This window comes from Chionomys nivalis, chromosome 3, assembly GCF_950005125.1.
Source record: "Chionomys nivalis chromosome 3, mChiNiv1.1, whole genome shotgun sequence".
In the NCBI taxonomy this organism is placed as follows: domain Eukaryota; kingdom Metazoa; phylum Chordata; class Mammalia; order Rodentia; family Cricetidae; genus Chionomys; species Chionomys nivalis.
Window position 1 is genome coordinate 79,909,505 of NC_080088.1, and position 11,250 is coordinate 79,920,754.

The 11,250-nt window shown below is 46.2% G+C and overlaps 1 pseudogene; it reads left to right on the forward strand.

The window, feature by feature from the left end:
* The first annotated feature begins 983 nt into the window (after nucleotides 1-983).
* LOC130871341 (CD209 antigen-like protein D) lies at nucleotides 984-4,540 on the forward strand (annotated as a pseudogene).
* The last annotated feature ends 6,710 nt before the right edge of the window (nucleotides 4,541-11,250 follow it).

An 11,250-nucleotide genomic window follows, 5' to 3' on the forward strand; every position in this document is an offset into this window, starting at 1 on the left:
TAATCCCAATATTGGGGAGACAGAAACAGGAGGATGCTTGGGGCTCACTGGACAGCCAATCTAGCTGAATCAGTGAGTTCAAGGCTCAGTAACAACCTGTCTCAAAAACAAAGTGAAATGGGTCAGCTAAATGGTCACTGGATAAAGGCACTTGCCTCTAATCCTACTGGCCCAAATCTGACCCCCAGATCCCACATAGTGAAAGGAGAAAATAAACTCCCAGGTTCCATGGATTTCTTTGCTACCTATGAAGACTATTCCAGTTTGGGAGAACAACAAAAATATGTGGCCTTTTTTCACTCAGTAAGTGTTGACCTTTAGGAAATTTCCCCCCTTTGGGACCATTTTATTTTCCTTGGTTTACACCGAGGGCTGTAGAGTCAGATCACCTATGTTCAAATGCAGATCGCCGTCAAATAGCTGTGTGACTGTGGGCCTGTCATATAATCTGGCTGTGCAACACTGGAAAGCAGATCATGTGCTACAGCCCAGAGGGTAAAGTGGGCACATCTGCAGCGGGCATTACAGGAACAAGAGTATGGTGATTCCACCAGAACAGCCAAGTCAGGAGGAACCACAGTGAGTCAGATGCCAGGAAAGCATGTAAGTGTAAGTCAGTGGGGGCTGAGCTACCGGGAATGTGGGTTAAGGCTCTCAGCACAAGAGGAAAGGGCGTTAGCAAAGATGGTCTCCACAGGCTATTAGCATTGATAAAGGCACCTCACAGTTTGTCACAGCATGATCTTTCTGCTCCGCACCCCAAACTCCCCAGACCTCTTCCTAAAATTTCCTGGATTATCCAGCACCAGATGTGCTGAGTCAGGGGTGCAGACCCTCCCTCTAGCTCTTCCACACTCACATCCGGTTCCTTTTCCTCTTCCCATCAGAATGTCTAGGAAGCAGGCATCAGGGGACAACAAATACAAGATGTGCTCTTCAGTTGTTCCGGACATGAAGCAAGAGCAGTGACTGTACACGACACTATGGAACCAAGGGTACAGCAAGTGGGCAGCCCAGGTGAGTATGGGCTGGGACTATGGGATCTCGGCAAGCGAGTCCTGAGGAGCAGCTCAAAGTTGCCCAAGGCTCTGACTGACTCTCTGTTCCCCCAGAGGATGAAGAGTGCTTGATCGGTGGCACCAGGGATTCTGCTGTCGCCTCTGGATGACAGCCAAACTTTGCCACCAAAAGCTTGGCAGCTATAATAATGGTGAGGGACTGAGGAAAAGTAGACAGCCCTTCCCAGAAATGGGTTCTTGGTAATTGGAGTAATTAGACTTCTCAGTCCTGGGGACGTAGATGCTGGAGTGGAATCCTGGGCCATAAGGAGATGGAGGCTGAGAGTCCAGACGCATGTGCCCTGTAGGAGGATGGTGGCAGTAAGTCTGTCCTGGGGCCAGGCTGAGGCAGGGGCCACTCTGACTCTAATAACACTCTAATAACCGTCTCTCCTACAGAATATCGTAAGCACAGCTGCAACCCCTTGGTCCTGCAGTTGCTCTCCAACTTCCTGTTCTTGGCTGGGCTTCTGCTGATCATTCTTGCCCTAGGTCAGTCACAGTGGGCCCCTCAGCTCTCTGATCCAGCCTTAGGATCTGTATGAGAAAGGTAGGGAATGTATGTTGGTAATATAACCTTCAATGGCTTCCAGGAACTTCTCAGAGACACCTCCCTCATCTCTGTTATAAGAGAGGGGAGATGAAAGACAGAGAGAAGAGCTCCAGTTCCATTTTCCTAGTGGTTCACCCTTCTCTGGGTGTCTATTTCCTGGCCTTTGAATGTTATTAACCAAAGACTGGAGAGTTGGCTCAGCAGTTAAGAACACTTGTTGTTCTTCCAGAGGACCTGGGTTTGATTCCCAGCATCCACAGCATCCACACAGTGGCTCACAATTATCTATAACTCCAGTTCCAGGGTATCCAGCACCCTGTTCTGACTACCTCAGGCATCAGACAAGCACCTGCTGTATATAAATACACACATGCAGACAAAACACTCATACACATAGAATAAAAATAAATCAAAAATTGTTTAAAGACATGGGGCAGAAAGTATTCTAGACACAGGTAGAAACATGTGTCTGAAACCTTAACTGCTTGTGAAACTGAGGTGGGATTAGGATGTGGACCTGGGAGAAATCACTGACAACATGGGACCCTTCTTTTAAAAGTGACACAACACCCCAAGGGTCCCAGAGCAGGCCATGGCAAAAAGCAGGATTTAATAACTACATAGATTTTTCTTTCTTTCTTTCTTTCTTTCTTTCTTTCTTTCTTTCTTTCTTTCTTTCTTTCTTTCTTTCTTTCTTTTTCTTTCTTGGCTAAGTCTCAAAGGTCCCCAGCTCCCAGAGTCAAGACAAAATCTACCAGGAGCTCACGCAGCTGAAGACTGAAGTACACGGTGAGTAACCAGAAACATGGGATCCACTGCTTCAGGTCTCCACAGGAGAGGAGCCAATCTCTTTTCATCATCAGACCCCTTTGAGCCTCAACTTCCTTCTCTGTGAATTGAGATCATAATACAACATAGAGAATGGAGCTTGGTGATTACAGAACCATGCACACAGTAGGCACTCAATTTTCAAAGGAATTCTGTGCAGAATCCACGTTCCCAGGAGCCGTTCATGCAACAGGCATTCAGTGTTCAGGGGTTGTGTACACAGTAGGCATACAATGTTCACAGGGGTTATCCATACAGCAAGCACTATCCGAACAGGAGTCTTACACAGGGCCATTAGTGTTAACAAGGGCCATCCATACACACCGTAGGCTCTGTAAGTTCACAGAAATTGTGCACACAGTGCTCTCAGTCAAGCTGGTCCTGGCCTCTGTCCTGAACTCCAGGCCTCTACTTCTCCATGTCTGAAGAAGATGGGCTCAGGACTTCTAGGTTCTTCTGGGTGGAGAAGAGGATAAGGAACACAGAGGGGAAGGACTCCCTAGAGTGCTATGGTGAGGAAGGGTCCTGGCTCTGGAGACCTCAAAGGCTGAAGAGAAATGGGAACGTAGGCTTCTAAGTATGTCCTTCTGATGTGTTTCTCCCGACAGATGATTTGTGTCAACCCTGCCCCAGGGAATATGTGTTCTTCCATGGAAACTGTTACTTCTTCTCCAAGTCCCAATGAAAATGGTACAACTCCAACACTGCCTGCCAGGAAGTGGGGGCCCAAATGGTCATCATAGAGACTGAGGGGGAGCAGGTCCGTTGGTGGGGCACCACCCTTGTCTGGAACACACATCTGGCATGGTCACCTCAAATTGAGACCATTTGCCAGACAAAACTATGAGTAAGATGCTGTTTTTTCTATTTGAATAGAGAAGGATAGGAATGAGGGGTCGCACATACTCTCTGAGGCTTGAACATTTCTGAATGATTTATAGATTGCCTGAAGCACAATTGCTATCCTATGTGCTGGGCAGTATTAAATACCTTCCTCACCAAGGGATAGGTGACCTGCTAGAGTAGAGAAATGCCTGTCAGAGACATGATTGCCTTGAGTTTGAAAGCACATTTTGAAAGCTGGTCATGGGGTTTGAGGCAACATCTCATGGAATAAGAGTGCTTGCTGCTTAGGCGTGAAGACCTGACTTAGGTGCCTCAGCATCCATGAGTAAAGAATACAAGCATGGTCACATGTGCCTAAAACCCCAATATTGGGCATGAGGCCTGCAGACAGGAGAGTCCCTGGGGCTTGCTGACTGTTAGCCTAGCTCTAAGGCCAGTAAGAAATCCTTATTCAAGAGGACTAAGTGGAAAATAGTACATCAGGATCCCTGATATCTTCCTGTGGCTCTGCATGTGCACTCACAGTTGCAAACACTTGCACACACATATGCACATACACCACACACACACACACTCACACACAGAGAGAGCCAGGTATCATGCCCACATTTAAAAATTATATACTGTTTTGTTATTTGATTTTTAATGCATGCAAACAATGCATTTTGAACCTATTCACACACACCCACTTCTCTCTTTAACTCCTACTGAATCCATCTCTCATCCCCTCCCAATGTCATGCCCCCTCCCTTTTTCTGTAACCCACTGAGTACAATTATGTTGCTACTCATGTGCATGAGGCCATCTGCTAGAGCTTGCTCATCATATCGGTTTTAAAGAAAACTGACTTTCCTTCCTCCCCTGAAACCATCAACCATCCTAGTACCTCATGAACAGCCCCCATCCATGCTGCAATGTTAACAAGCTCAATCTTGTGCAAGCAACCATGACTGCCCTGAGTTCAGCTGTGTCCAGATGTCCTCCTCCAGCCTCTGGCTCATACAGTCTTTCTGCCCCTTCTTCCATGATGCTCCCAGAGCCTTGACAGTAGGTACCATACAGATGTCCCATTTGGAGGTTCACACCCCACAGACACTTACTCCCTGCACAGTGTTGGAATAAAGGGGAGCCCAACAATGTCAAGGACAAAGATGGCACAGAGTTCTCTAGGGATGGCTGGGATGATCTCAGATGTGATGCCCTAAATTTCTGGATCTATAAGAAAGCTTTAACTTCATCATGCACCACCAAATGAAAGCCAGCTCATCTCAGCCTCAGCATCCCAAATTCCAGTATCAGGAGGATGAACTTGACTTGTGTCCATGTCCTTTCTCCTTGTTTGTTGGCCTTGAGGTGTTAATAAAAACACCCATGCTTCTTGGTTAGATTCCTCACCCTCTATAGATTCGTGTCACTTCTTCCTTCTAATTCTGCTTCCAGGATGGGGAGCGGTTCAGGTTTCCTGTTGCTCAGGTTTCATGGTTGCCCTCTATCTGGGTAACTTAATATTGTTACCAGATATAGGATACATTCCGGACCTGGGAGCTTCCCCTTAATCAACTCTGCCCTCCTTGCAAAGAAAAAAAATCATAGCATTTTCATTGTGATGTCACAGCTTCCTTTTCATTGTGGTGTCACAGCTGCTGTGTTCCCTAAGCCTCGGTCCCATCCCTGCACACTTCCCGTGCATCTGCTCAGTTCCTCCCAACCTCCGCTGAGCCCTTTGACTGGTATCATACTTTTCTGGCTCTGACAAAACACCTGTCAGAAACAACTTCGGGAGGGAGGGTTATGCTTGGGTTCCCAGTCTGAACGTGCAGCTCCATCGCAGAGGTGAAGGCAACGGCGCAGGAGAGCAAGGCAGCTCACATTGCAACTGCACTCAGAGAGCAGAGATGAATGTAGGTACTCAGCTCCCTCTCTCCTTTCTCCTCGGTCTGGGACTACAGATCATGAAATGGTGCTGTCTATATTTGGGATGTGTCTTCCCACCCTAGATAACAAAATCTGGAAGCTCCCTTCCAGAAGGACATCTTCTCAGGGACTTTTAGATGTTAGCGTGTTGAGGAGTAACCACCACAGCGGGGAACCTTCCCTGGTAGGTGTAGCCCATTCTGCAGACTGAGGCACCCATCCTTTTCCTTCTGGGAGCTTCCATCCACACAATGAACTGACCCATGCTTGCTTGGACCACTGACCAAGCCAAGATGACCACATGGTTCCTTGGGAGTCCCCAATGCTACTAGGTCCCCAGAGGACCACTGTACCTTCAGACTTTCCCCGTGCTGCTGGCATTCATTCAAGCACCCCCAAACTTCCTTCCATCTTCCTAGATGTCCATTAAGATGATGGGAATGGCAGACTCAAAGGTGGCTCTCGTGCTCTGGGCCTCCCCACCATCCTGTCCATGATGGCTGTCCATCTCTTACTTTATGCTATCTTTCTTAATGCAGTTCCTCTCCAGGTTTGACAGACAGTCACTCCTCCTTTGAAGACTCCACTCCTGCTTTCTCAGATACAATGAGCTGTTACTTTCTTAATGGCCCCTCCCTAGAGTGTGATTCATGGCTCCCATCACATGGTAACCTTCTATAATAAAGCTCATTCCTGAAGGGCAACTTTGTGCCAGCTCCTTTCCGAATCAACCCACCCGCTGGTCCTCTTTCCTCTGTTGATGGCATTTAAACCGATTCCAACTCCTTGCTACTGTGAGAAATGTAGCAGTAAATATGAATGACAATGTACTTTATATACACAGTGGGATCTTACTCAGCTGTAAGAAATGAAATTTGCAGGATAATGCATGGGTCTGGAAAAGATTGCTGTTCCCTCGGACTCAGAAACACAAACACTGTAGGTTCTCCTATACATGTGAAACCCAACATTTAATATGCACATGTGACTATGAGTGTGGTATAGACTGCGACACTAGGACTGGGACCAGGAAAGGAGAGAGAGAAGTGCCGAGGGAGTGTGACAACTAGAGCATGTGACCTGAAATCAGAGAACAGAGCGGGGAAGAAGAGGTGGGAGGGGAAGGGAGCGGGGAAGAAGAGATAGGAGAATCAATAAAAAGCTAATTGGGTTTTAAAATATATTCGTATGCTATTGCAATGTTTTAATTGTTACTACATTTATTTAGTTTTAGGAGGTCAGAAGACAACTTATGGGAGTTGGTTCTCTCCTTCTAGCATAGGGGTCTCCGCAATTGAACACAAGTCATCAGGCTTAGTGGTAAGCACCTTTATCCACTGAGCCATCTCACCTACCCATTAATAATATGTTAATGAATACAGTGGTGGATCCTTTCAGCTTCCCAGTTAGCAGAAATCACCATGATTTATGGCACCAGCGTAACTTGGTGTCAGAGGGCAGAGTTTTCTGGGAACATTGGAGACATTGCGAACCCCATCTTTGTCACTGACAAAGAAGAAATTAAATGGAACTTTAGAGCTAGAGAAAAGGCTCAGTAAAAAAATAAAATGCTTACCTCCGAATCATGAAATTCTAAATTCAAAACCGCATTTGAAAAAAAAAAAAAGTCAGGTGTTATGACATTGGTTTGTAATCCTAGTGCTGAGAAGGAAGAGATCAGTAAATTCCTAGGACCCACTGGTCCCCCCTGGACAGGGTTTTCTTGGCTTGACTGTTTCTGAAGCAGTTTATAAAATATGACTTAATATTAGTTACATACTCTTTGGCCTGTTATCTCAGACTTCTTATTAACTAACTCTTACATCTTAAATTAACCCATTTTTATTATTTTATATTTTACCATGAGGCTCATGGTTTGTTACCTCACATCTTGCTTTCTTGGTGGTTGCTGGCATCTGCCTGATTTGCCTTCTTTCTCCCTGCATTCAGTTTAGTTTTCCCACCTAGATATATTCGACCCTGCCATAGGCCAAAGTAGCTTCTTTATTAATCAATGGTAATAAAACACATTCACAGCATACAGAGGGGAATCCCATATCACTCAGTGGGTTCTAGGCCAGTGAGAGAACACTACTGACTGGGGAGCCAGGACTAAGTCATCATGTCTCTCTCTCTCTCTCTCTCTCTCTCTCTCTCTCTCTCTCTCTCTCTCTCTCCCCGTGTGTGTGTGTGTGTGTGTGTGTATGTGTGCATGTGTGTGTCCATCCATGAGCATACAGTTAAATATTAGTGAGGGAGAGATGTTTTCTTCACTGGTGTAGCCACTGGTAAGATTTCCCATGCTCTTGTAAATAAATTCTTGCCATTGCTTCTTCTGTAAGCAAACCCCATGAAACTCTTTGGGACACACAAACATGAATGTGCTTGCATACACACACAAAAATTACCATGAAAGTATAAGGTTGTAGTTGGAAAGAGGGAGGGGATGGGCAGGAAGAGGAAAAGAGAAAGTAGAGGTGAATATTATCATGCAGATCATGTAAGCATTGCAACTGGGATGGAGAAGGATCCTGGCAGTCAGGAGCCAAGGAATACCGCAGAACCCCTGTAAGCAGAGCAACTTGCGGCCCTGCTCCAGGGAAAGGTTTCCCCAGTGTATCAACTCTGTCCCCACTGGGGACGGTTTCCCCAGTGTATCAACTCTGTCCCCACTGGGGACGGTTTCCCCAGTGTATCAACTCTGTCCCCACTGGGGACGGTTTCCCCAGTGTATCAACTCTGTCCCCACTGGGGAAGGTTTCCCCAGTGAAAGTCTTACAGTTCTGCTCTGCTTCAGCAAAGGAAGATAATCACCCAAACCTCATTCAAGAGATTATTGGGAGGGAAAAAATCCAGGTAGGGTGACTGCCTCTAGAGTGAGGTGGCAGCAAACTGAACAGGGTACAGAGCTTATATAGGGTTCTGGGAGTGGGCAGAGCTTTTTTGGGTGGCTTTGAGATTGGTGTGTTTTTGTGATCAAGGACTGGTGGGATTCTGTGCTCATGGACCTCAGGGATTGGTGGGATTTCAAGCCCTGTTCCTAAATTAGGGTCAGGGTGTTTTCCTTGGCCCTGTTCACCTACATCTCCCCCTTTTGGTTTATTAATAAACCAATGGGGTTGAAAAGGGAGTGACATATTTGTTAGACTACTTTGTATTGATTGGGGGTGCTGAGGTCCTTGGGGCAATCCTGATCTTCATAGTCAGGGTGAAACTGGGTACCTCAGGCCTTTGACTCTGTAGCTAGGGGCCGGTAATCCTGTAACAGTAACTGGTTAAAAGTCTGGCTAGAAATCTTCTGTATCTATTGTTAAAGAAATCTAGACAAGAAGTTTATAAGGATGGATGCAATTAGTAGGATTAAGAAAAGGAGAAGAAGGGTTAAGAAAGGTAGCATCCATATTGGACTATCAGTGATCCACTGTCCAGAGGTATCAAGCTGTTTCTTATGTTTCTGAAAGTTCATCTGGAGTTGTCAGATCTTATTTTTTACTATACCTGATGGGTTAATACAGAAGCAACAGTTCTCCCTGAGGAAGAGACAAAGGCTACCTCTCAGCTGTTAGGAAATCTAATCCTTGCCGATTTTATAGTACTATGCAGTCAGCAAGTCTATTTAGCACTGGAGGGTTAGGATTGTGTGAGCCACCTGTTATAGATCCTGGATGAACTGCAAGGAAAGCTGATGGCAAATAGCTGGGTAGTCAGTCCTGCTGCTCCGGTGGTGACACTGGTGGCTATGCCTAGAGCTGCTCGAAAGGGTGTGACCTGAATTGCTCATCTCTCATGCCATGCTGCTTTAAACCCAGTAATGGGAACTGGCAAGGGTTTTCACCAGGTATTACCCCCTAGCATTGGAAAAAAGGAACACCAGGGCACAGACCACCTAGCAGCATACTTATGTGCCACAGAGAATAGACGCAGTGTGAATGTTTGGGCATAGGAGTTGGGGGAGGGTTGTCCTAAGGGTTATGGTACTATTACAATCTGCAGAAGTCAGGGTGTTCACAAAGTGTGTTCCTGGGGAGTTAAATCAGTCTGTGTGTGACAGAGATGGGAGAGATAAGGGGTGGTAGTGATATTCGGCTCAGAGCAATTAACAAGCGACAAGGTGAAAGAATCTACTAAGACAATGGGTAAGGATACAAATGGTGGTTGTGGGTTTGACCCAAGAGGGACACACAACCAGCATTCTCCAAAGCAGTAGGCGAGGCATTATTCAGGAGCTGATACACAGGGGTTAAGGTCTGAAACAGGAGATGATATGACAGGAAGGTGGAATAAATATCATCAAAAGGGGCTGATATTAGAGAGGTAAGGACCTTCAAGTGTTGAAAGGAGCTGCAGGCTGTGTTCCTGCCACCCGGCTCCTGGCCACCAGCTAGTTTATGCCCCGAAATAACAACACACAAATTGTATTCTTTTAAACACTGCTTGGCCCATTAGCTCTAGCCCTTACTGGCTAATTCTCATATCCTGATCAACTCATCTCTAATAATCTGTGTAGCACCAGTCTTACCGGGAAAGATTCAGCATGTCTGACCTGGCAGCTTACTTCATTGCTTCTGCCCTGGAGAGCAGCGGCATGGCCTCTGTCTGAGGTGTCTTACCTCACTTCCTCTTCCTTCCAGCATTCTGTTCTGTTTACTCCACCCACCTATGTTCTAACCTATCAGGGCCAAGCAGTTTCTTTATTAATTAACCAATGACCTTCCTCCATCATTCAAGGAGCTTTGAACCACTTCTCCCATGTATGTTAAGTGTGCCTGATGGGTAGCTCTGATCAATGCTGTAGAAAAGCTTACCCATGACTCCTGTCTCCTATTTGGGATTCCATGGGTCCCTAATTGGAATGAAAGATCACCCATTCTTCATAAAAAGTAGCATACCTTTCTGGATTTGCATCATAGAGGATCACTAAGGGCAGCCTATATCTGGCCAGCATCAATAGTAATCTGTAGTTTGATCACAGAGAAAGAAAGAATAGGGGACGGGTGTTTTAGATGTTGATTTAGGTGTTACAGAGAAAAGTATCTCTTCTTGGCAGCCTGCTGATGAGCCATCTCCAGACCCCACCATGCCAGTGGTCTGGTTGAGTCTTCAATAAAATCAGAGTCCATAGAGGAAGAGGGAAAGGGTCACAAAATGAACTCTGCGGGAGGAGTTTCTATAAGCTCCAAGTGGAACCTGAGAGACAGGAGGGTCAAGGTTGAGGAGACCCAGGTGGGCTTACAGAAACCTCACTTATCAGGCAGCTCTCAGGGGAGGAGGGCACAAAGCAGGGAGGGTTCCAATAGAGGAAGAAGAGTGAGTATAGAGAGTTGCGTGGTGAGGCCCTGGAGGGTGTAGCAGGCAGGAGCCAGAGAGGTCCTTTACCGTGTAGGCGAGGAGAGATGGATGGTTAGAGCAGGTGAAGGAAGAAAGCAGCTGAAGAATTTAGAACTATGATAGGTAGCAGAAGCCAGCAGAAACAAACGATCTATACACATCTTAAGAGGTCAGAAGAAGACATCAATTCCCCTGGACCTGCAGTTATAGGCGATTGTGACTGCCTGACGTTGGTGCTGGGAACTGAAATCAGCTCTTCCGGAAGAGCAGCAGCAGCAGCAGCAGCAGCAGCAGCAGCAGCAGCAGCAGCAGCACTGCTGATTGCTGAGTCATCTCTTTAGCCCCCCTCCACTCAAAAATACTTGAAGAATTATATTCAAAATTATCATCTGGCCTCCACATGGTGTGCACACACATCGCATTCATGCACACATGTGTGCATGTATACACACACAAATTTAAAATAATTTTAGGTTAGTTATTTTTTCCATAGAAATCATCCTATAGCATTGCCATACCATAAGTGATCCAGATCTTTTTTGCTACAGAGGCCAGAAGACACCCAGCCCTACTTCAAAATTCTTGGAATTTGAGGTCTCTGGTATATTGTGTCAAAGTCTTCCTCCTCGTCTACCCTCTTCCGGCGCTGGAACCCAGTTCCTCGTTTCTCTTCCTAAGAAAGAGTAGCTGTGGAGAGCAAGGCAAAGCGGGAGGCAGATAAAA